Source organism: Phalaenopsis equestris, unplaced genomic scaffold (genome assembly GCF_001263595.1).
Source record: "Phalaenopsis equestris unplaced genomic scaffold, ASM126359v1 Scaffold001321, whole genome shotgun sequence".
NCBI classification, from domain to species: Eukaryota; Viridiplantae; Streptophyta; class Magnoliopsida; order Asparagales; family Orchidaceae; genus Phalaenopsis; species Phalaenopsis equestris.
In genome coordinates this window covers 375,115-384,408 of record NW_018165760.1, presented here as the reverse complement: position 1 = coordinate 384,408, position 9,294 = coordinate 375,115, and positions in this window count along the sequence as shown.

Here is a 9,294-nt window from a genome sequence, read left to right as displayed (position 1 = left end):
CTCACCTTTCTCTCTTTCTCTCCTCACAAGCACACTCAATTCTCTCTTAGAAGTGTAATAAAGAAAAAATCTCTCACCCTCCCTCTCCTCTTACATCCCTAGTAGAAAATCTCCTCTTCTCTTCTCTTCTTGCCTTTCATACCACCCCCTTTCTCTTCTTTTTCACGTCCTACCTATCTCTTTTAAGTCTTCCTCTTTTATTTTGGGTTGTCTTCTTTCAAAAAGAATTCAAAATTCCCTCCAAAATTTCCTCCAAAAGTCAACTCTTTTGAATTCAAAAGATGTATCATTTGGTCCAAGAGACATATCCCTTCATAAAAGAACCTTCCAAATTGTCTAAATGCATTAAATTACTCCAATATGTGTTTGTGTCCCTTTAAAAATTCACACAAAATTTATCTCAAACCTTCTTAATTTGCAAAAAGTCATCTCTGGTGCATCATGCACTAGTTCTGGTGCATCATGCATCAGTTCTGGCGCATCATGCTTCAAGCCTCTGTCAAACGGCGCATCATGCGCTAGAATCCCAAAATTAGTTATTTTGGCTCCAAATTTTGACCTTTTCCCCATCTTTGCTCCAAATGCCTAAAAATTTTATACATGCAACAAAAATATGTAAATACCCTTCTTTGAAGTGTAATATCACTAAAAATAAGCATAAAATTTGTACTTAAAACAATATATTATTTTGATGTATCACATTACTTCATCTCTGTTAAATTACTGCCAACAAATCATCTAAGCAAAGTAACAAAGGATTGAGCTGTGTTAAACTTTTGCATCAGGCTTAGATATATAGTTAATAGTGCTACAGCCTGTGGATTGGGTTACCCTGCCTTGATTTTCACTTTATGTGAGCAATTAGGAGTAGATTCCAATAGAAATGAGGAAAGGCTACAGCCACAAAAATCTATTGGGAAGTATACGGTTCAAAGAGTAGAATCATTTGTTAAGTCTAGGAGTGGAGGTATTGATAGACCCTCTACATCAGTTGCAGGGGCCTCTACATCTCGCTCTGCTTCACTTGAAAATATTATGGAGCAGGTTATGATTCAACAAATGGATATAGTTAATATGCTCAATCAAATTGGAGAAATTGGAGCAAGAAATGCTTATAATAATGAGTATAAGCAGAGGAGAGTTCCACACGATATAGCTTTTGAGGAAGCTATGGTTAGATATCTTAGGGGTAAATACAATGTGGAAATCCCAACTTGCCCCAGCTTCACTCCTTATGGTCCTATTCATGATGAAGAAGAAGAAGATGATGATGATGATGAGGAAGGTGATGAGGACTGATATTTTTAGGATTTTAGTTTGTTTGTCTGTTATTTTTTATTATGTTGTTATGTGATGTCATTTGAAACAGTTGTGGTAAAACTTTCATTTTGTGTTGTAGACCTATAGTAACAATAGTTTTTTTACTTTTTTTTACTTTTAGTATTTTAAATATTTATTTATATTTTTAATTTTTAGTAAATCCTTTAGAATATATTATATTTCATTTAATGTTTTAAAGCCTGTAGGTATTTTTAAAGTTAGTACCTGCACTATAACAGAGCCTAGTTTCATACTTCAAAATCTTCTACAAGTTAGTTTTTACTTTTATGCATTTATTATTTTCTTTCATCTACAAATTTTTGTACAAAATATTTTTAAATCACTTAGAAACTTAAGGTTGGGGGAAAGAAAATTTTCTTTTAAAAAGAAGTAAACTAAATTTTATTTGTCCTCAATTAAGTATAATTTTAAAATTATTTAACATGACTTAAGATATTAAAATTTAACTTTAAATGACTATACTTATGTTTATGAATATTATGGTAAATTTAGGTAAAAATTTTTAATAATGAAGCTCAATTTTTAAGTTGAAGATATTTTGTATGAAAAGATAAGAATATGTTTTTCTATTTAAAGTAAAGGAAATTGTATTTTTGAAGTATTAAGAATTTTAGAGTTTCGTGTAAGAAGAAAATAATGAAACTTTATGAAAAATCATAAACTGATATGGATTTATAAAGTGAAGAAAGGTAAGGAGTTTTCACTTTAAGAAGATGATAGTGAAGTTTAAAATTATTGAAGGCTTTCTGGATGTAGTAATCCTCTCTTGAAAAAGAAAAAGAAAAAAAGAAAGGATTGAAAAGATCCTAAAAAAATAAAAGAAAAATGAGTGAGGAGAAGCTTGAGGAGATGCCTAATCAAAAATTGGCTTCACTTGAATCAACTTAAGGAAAAGACTTTATTATATTTTTTAAACTTGTATTGAAGTACCAGTAGCATTACTAGTAAAGTTTTCATGAAGTTCTTTTTCATATGAATGTTCTAAGTATCATTAATATGACAAATTGCATTTTTTCTTGAAATGAATAGAGATTCAGAAATCTTAAAGAAATCTGAGATTCAGAAATCTTAAATTTGATTACTAAGTACTCTTAGACTTAGAGTTTGAACCTAAGTTACTAAAGATTTTTCTTAAATATTACTATTTTATTTATTAAACTAAAGTATAGGAGTTATAATTTAATCTCTATCCTAAGTCATATGCTTTTATATAGTAAAATTGTCACTTAAAGACAAGCAACATTTAAGTTTGGGGGATTTTGATACACCAAAATAATATGTTGTTTTAAGTGTACATTTTATGCTTAATTTTTATGATTATACACATTAAAGAAGGGCATTTTCATTTTTTTGTAGCAGGTATATCAATTTTAGATATTTGGAGAAAAAGTAGCAAAAAAGACAAAATTTGGAGTCAAAACAGCAAATTTTAGGAATTATGGCCCCAGATTGGTGCTAGAAGCGTCATTATACAAAGAATTGGCGCCAGATGCACCAGATTAGCACCATAAGCACCATTTGACAGAGAGGTGGCACCAGATGTGCAAGATTTGGCGCCTAAAGTGCCAAAACTAAGAACTGCGTGGACTTAAGCAAGCTGGCGCCAGAATAGGTGTCAGATGCGCCAGCGATGACTTTTTACGGATTAAGGTGGTTTGGAACTAATTTTGCGTGAATTTTCAAAGGAACACTTGTTTTAAACACCCCTTGGCATGATTCAATGCATTTAGACACTTTGGAAGGTTCTTTTATGAAATGATGTCTCTTGGATCAATGGGCATGCCCTTTAAATTCAAAAGGGTTGAATTTTGGATAGAATTTTTGCGGAAATTTTGAATTATTTTTGGAGGGAGGCAACCTTTAATAAAAGTAGGTTTTGAAGAACTAGAGAGGTGGTGGCATGTAAGGGGGGCAGAAAGAGAGAGAGAGAGAGAGAAAGTCAAGGGCTTGAAGATTTTCTTCAAGGATTGTAAGAGGAGAGGGAAGGTGAGAGACTTCTTCTTCATTACATTTCTAAGAGTGAACTGAGAGTGCTTGTAAGGAGAGAAAGACTTGAAGAGAACTTCTAAGAATTTCTTTAGGAAGGATTGTGAGATAAGTTGTCTTTTATTTCTTTTATTTTGTAAACTTATTTTTATTTATGAAATCCATGTTTTGTCGTATCCTTCTCATGAATTCTGAGTAGTCTTCTTCCTTCTCCTTACTTTGAGATATGGTTTGTGAAGAATTGATTTTATTTTATATAATTTTAAATGTCAATAATTTGTGATGATTTGAACTCCGATCTTCATTTACTTTTCAATCTGGCTAATTAATTTGTTAATAATTAATTTGTTAAAATATGTTAATTTGTTAAAATATGTTGAGTAACATATGCTCTGAAAAGGTTATGATTTCCACAACATGGTAAGAATCACATTTGATTTCATGGGAGAGGATATCATCCATGGAGTTGAGTTCAAATAAATTGGGAAATATACTTTGTTAGATGCAGAATTGAAGATTTTTAAGGTGACAGATTAGAATCTCTAATTTGGTTCAGTTGATTGGAAACTAAAAGCGAGCAAATTTGCCCTCAGGTGAGGGAGTAGTGGGAGCTCTGGAGTAGCAGCCGGTATCCTCTGAGCCTAACCACGGAACTGGATTAGACAATATTCCTTATGCACTCAGAAGAGGGTAAGGAATAACATTGCTCCTATTTAGCACAAAATAATTTATTTATATATATATTTAAATGATTTTAATTTCTTCACAATCCATATACTCATTGTAATAAGGAAGGATGCTTTCTTAAGTTTGAACTCTTCATCTCAAAAACTTTGTTTAGATTTAGTAATTTTACTTTTAAAGGATTAACAATTAGTTTGATTAACTTTGTCTTTCTTACTGCATTCTATTTAGCTTTCACTCTATTACTTTATATTCAAATTTAGCACTTCACTTTTGTAGTTTAAAATTGTAGTTTACATTTTAATCTTAAGAATTTACTAATAGGCATTTCCAGCTTCCCTGTGGGATCGATTTCTAGGACTTCATTAGAGCCTTTTATTACTTAAGCGATACGTATTCTTGTGTAATTTTTGGGGGATTTGGCAGTTTAAAGATTATAAAAAGATAAAAATATTTTCATTAAAGTTATTTTTTTGGATTAATTTCCTTATTTACTATTGTATCTGCCATGAATATTTTGTAATATTGAAAGATATTTGCAAAATTAGCACACTAAATCCATCCGCATCACCTACCCACTACTTCAAAATAAAATTATTTCATTAGAAGGACCCATTTAATTAATCATGGTTTTGTATCCCTTCATCATTAAATATTTAATAGCAAAATATTCAGTAAGCACAATACATTTAGCTTCAATACGAGAAGATCTAAATTTATCAAAAGCATGCACTATAGCTAATAATTCCTTTTCTGTAGTGTTGTAATTAATCTGAGCCTCATTAAGGGTTTTACTATCATGGTATATCACTTTAAAATTTTTATCGTATCTTTGCCCTAATACAACCTCTATAGCATAATCACTAGCATCACCAATTAATTCAAAGGTTTTTTCCCAGTCAGGTGAAACAATAATAGGTGCAGTGATTAATTTTTCTTTTAATAATTTAAAAGCATTTAGACATTCCTCATTAAAATCAAAGTTTGTAGCTTTTTCTAAAAGATGACATAAAGGCTTTGTAATTTTTGAAAAATCTTCAATATATCGCCTATAGAGACCAACATGCCCCAAAAAACTTCTTACTCCTCTTACAGTCGTAAGAGGTGGTAATTCAACAATAACTTGAATTTTTGCTACATCTACTTCCACGCTACTTTCAAAAATCATATTTCCTAATATAATTCCTCCTGTAACCATAATTTGACATTTTCTCAATTGAGAACAAAATTTGTTTCTTCGCATCATTTTAGAACTCATGTTAAGTGATCTAAACATGAATTGAAAGAGATTCCAAAAATAGAGAAATCATCCATACAAACTTCAATTCCTTTCTTAATTAAATCATAAAAAATTGACATCATATATCTTTGAAAAGTTGTAGGTGCATTGCATAATCCAAACGACATTCTCTTAAAAGCAAAAATTCCATATAGACTAGTAAATGTCATCTTCTCTTGATCCTTAGGAGCTATGGGTATTTAATGGTATCCAGAATATCCATCCAAAAAGCATAAATAACGATGTCCAGATGGTCTATCCAACATTTGGTATAGAAAAGGAAGAAGAAAATGATCTTTCCTTATAGCGAGGATTAATTTTCTATAATCAATACAGATTTGTCACACAACGACTTGTCTTGTAGTAATTACTTCATTTCTTTTGTTAATGATTATAGTCACTCCTCCTTTCTTTGAAATACAATGAATAGGACTAACCCAAGAACTGTTGGAAATAGGATAAATAAATCCAACATCCAACCACTTTAAAATTTCTTTCTTAACAACTTCATTCATTATAGGGTTCAATCTTCTTTGAGGATCATCCTTAGGCTTATAATTCTCTTCCATTAAATATCAAAATTTTGTGCATACAAATTGAATGACTAATTCTATTAATATTATTTAATGTCCATTCAAAAGTTTTCTTATGTTTTTTCAATGTCTCCAATAATTTTTTTTTCTATTTTATAGTCAAGTCTGAGGATATTATAACTGGTAAAGTAGATGAATTCCTCAAAAATGCATATTTTAAATGAGCAAGGAGAATCTTCATTTCAAGTTTAGGAGGTTTTTCTATTGAAAAAATCAAAGTTTTAATGTTTTCAGTAATATCTAAAATTTCAAAATTTTCCTGAACATAATTTGAATCCTCATTAAATATCTCATTTGATTTATCTTCAAAATCCACTTCATCTTCATTTTTCAGTTCTTTTTAATCAGTTAAGACTTCACATCTTTCTTTGAAATGATTAACAATCATATAATCAATAATATCCATTCTATAACATTTACCATCTTTTTCTTTATCAGGATACTTCATTTATTTAAGCACATTAAATGTAATTTCTTAGTATTAACTCTCATGGTTAGTTCTACTTTTTGTACAACTATTATCTCTCGTTTGGTGATAAGGAAAGGTCTTCCCAAAATGATGGGTAATTATTTATCTTCTTCCCTATCCAACACAATGAAATCAACATGGAAGATAAATTTATCCACTTTAACCAACACATGCTCTATAACCCCCTTAGAATAGGTGATAGATCGAAAAGCTGACAGTAGGGTCATAATAGTGGGAGTAATTTTTCCTAAACCTAACCTTCAAAAATAGATAATGGCATGAGATTAATACTAGCTCCTAAATCACATAAAGTTTTTCCACAAAACTTTTCTCCAATCACACAGGGTTTAGTGAAACTACCAGGATCTTTAAGTTTCTGAGGAAGCTTTTTCTGAATTATTGCACTACATTCTTCACTAAATGCAATAGTTTGACATTCATTTTCTTGTTTAAAATGAATGTTTAAAAATTCTTTCATAAATTTAGCATAATTTGACATATATTCTAGAGCTTTTGCAAAAGGAATATTAATTGTAAGCTTTTTAAATATCTTAATAAATTTCAAAAATTGTTAATACAACTTTCACTGCTTAAGTCTTTGAGGAAAAGGAGGTGGTGGTCTTTCTAAATTAATCTTAATTGGAGAGACAAGTTTTTCCACTTCTTTATGAATAATTTCTCAGGTTTTTTAGTGTCTTTATTTTCTCTCTCAACTTCAATTTCTTTTTGAACTCCAACAATTGATTCCTTTCCACTCTTAAGTTGGACAACTTTAACTTGCTCTTGATCTTCATTTTTGTCTTTAAGATTAATTTCAACATTACTAGGGAGAGTTCTCTGAGGCCTATTTCTAAGTGTGTTAGCAATTTGCCCCAGTTGAATTTTAATATTTTGAATAACAACACATTGACTTTGTAATTGATTTCTCATTTGTAACAGCACTTCTTCCATAGATAACTTCTTCTCCTTAATTTTTTGGTTACCACTAAATCTAGGAGGATAAGTAGGTCTATAGTTAGTATTACTCTGGTTGTTCCGATTTCCCAGTGAGTTTATTTGATTGTTCCTCTATTATTGACTTCCACCACTAAAATTGTTATTCTAGTTAAAATTAGGATAATTTTTCCAACATAGGTTATAAAAGTTAGAATATGGGTTATTTGGTCTATTATTAATAGCATTTAAAGTTTCTAATGTTGTTTGAGAATCAATCATATGTCTTAATGGTTTCTCTTCAATCACATGGGGTGTACGAGAAAAATTCATTCTAATTTGGTCTATTTCTTTAAATACTGCTGCAACTTGAAATGCAACCATTGATATAGCATCATTATCATGAACACTGACTACTTTTTTTTGATTTACCCTTTTAGAAGGCCTTTAAAAATTATTTGTAGTCATCTCTTCAATTAATGTATAAGCTTGATCAAATGGTTTTGACATTAATGAACCTCCAACAACAACATCTATGATAGATCTAAGGGTTCCTACTAACTTATTATAAAAAGTTTGAATAATTAACTAGTTTGGTAAAGCATAATGTGGACACTTTCTAAGGAGTTCCTTCAATCTTTCCCAATCTTAGTATATTGAATCTCCTTTAAACTAAGTAAAAGAAGTAATATCATTTCTAAGTTTTGTTGTATTTGAAAGTGGAAAATACTTAGGTAAGAATTTTTGTGCTAAATCCCCTCAAATTCTAATAGATCCAAGTGTTGATGAGTTCAACCATATCTTAGCTTTTTCCCTTAATAAAAAACAAAAAAGACTAAGTTTGACAGCGTTGTTTAATATGCCATCATATTTAAATGTAGCACACAATTTTAAAAAAGTTGTTGAACGTAAATTTGGATCCTAAGGTGGTGTTTCTCTAAATTGGTTATTTTGTATCATTTGTATAATTGCAAGTTTAAGATCAAAAGAATCAGTCGCTACAGCAGAAGTTTGTATATTTAAGTGAATTTCATCTATTGTAGGGTTTATGTAGTCCCTTAAAGGTCTTTGTAAATTATGTTGTTCATTTTCAATATTTTGATGTTCAATGTTATTTTCAATGTGTTCATCGATTCTTGAAAATTGTGAAGTCCTTTTTGTTTTCTAGTTTTTCTTATATTTCATTCTAATTCAGAATCATAAGGCACCAAACCTTCAGATCTCAAACTTTGCATACACACGATAAAATTTTAGAAAATAAAAATACACTTAAATTTTTAAAATTTTAAATTTTTCAAAAATTTTTTATGATTTTTGTAAATAAAAAAGTACTAAAATTAATTTTTAATTCTTTTAAAATAAATCTACAATTCAAATAAATTATAAGTTAAAAAGTTTTGTCGCTTCCCTGGCAACGACGCCAAAAACTTGACCTAACCAATAATTACGCAAATATTTATACTCTAGAAGATTGCCAAATATTTGGCCCCAAATTATATTCAGTGGCTAGTGTGAATAAATAAAATCATTTAGAAAAGAAATAATAAGCTTTCACACTAGGGGTACGACGCAAGTATAAGTATCGTTTCAAATAATATGGAAATTTTTTTAAACTCTATTATCGATCCCACGAGGAAGCTGTAACTTTTAAATAATAAGTTGGAAAACTTCTATCTAAATTGCTGAAAAAATTGATTGGAGAATGGTTTCGAAAGCTTTGTAAGGGATTAAAACTAAATTAACAAACGTCCTAAGTTTAAATAGAAAGTATGAAAAATGTTTAAAAGACTAATCAGTTTAAAAGATTTAGAATGTAATGAAAAGATCTTTCCTCTTGCAAAGAGATCTTAATCAATGTAGAAAATGAATGATTAAAAATATAAAATGATGTAGTATGACAAATAGGAGTTATCATATTCTTTATTCCCTATCGGCGTTAGCAAAAAAACATTGGCTAACCTTAAGTTTGTTCCAGCTTGAGTAGTAGCTCGGAGTAGATTTCAGCCTCT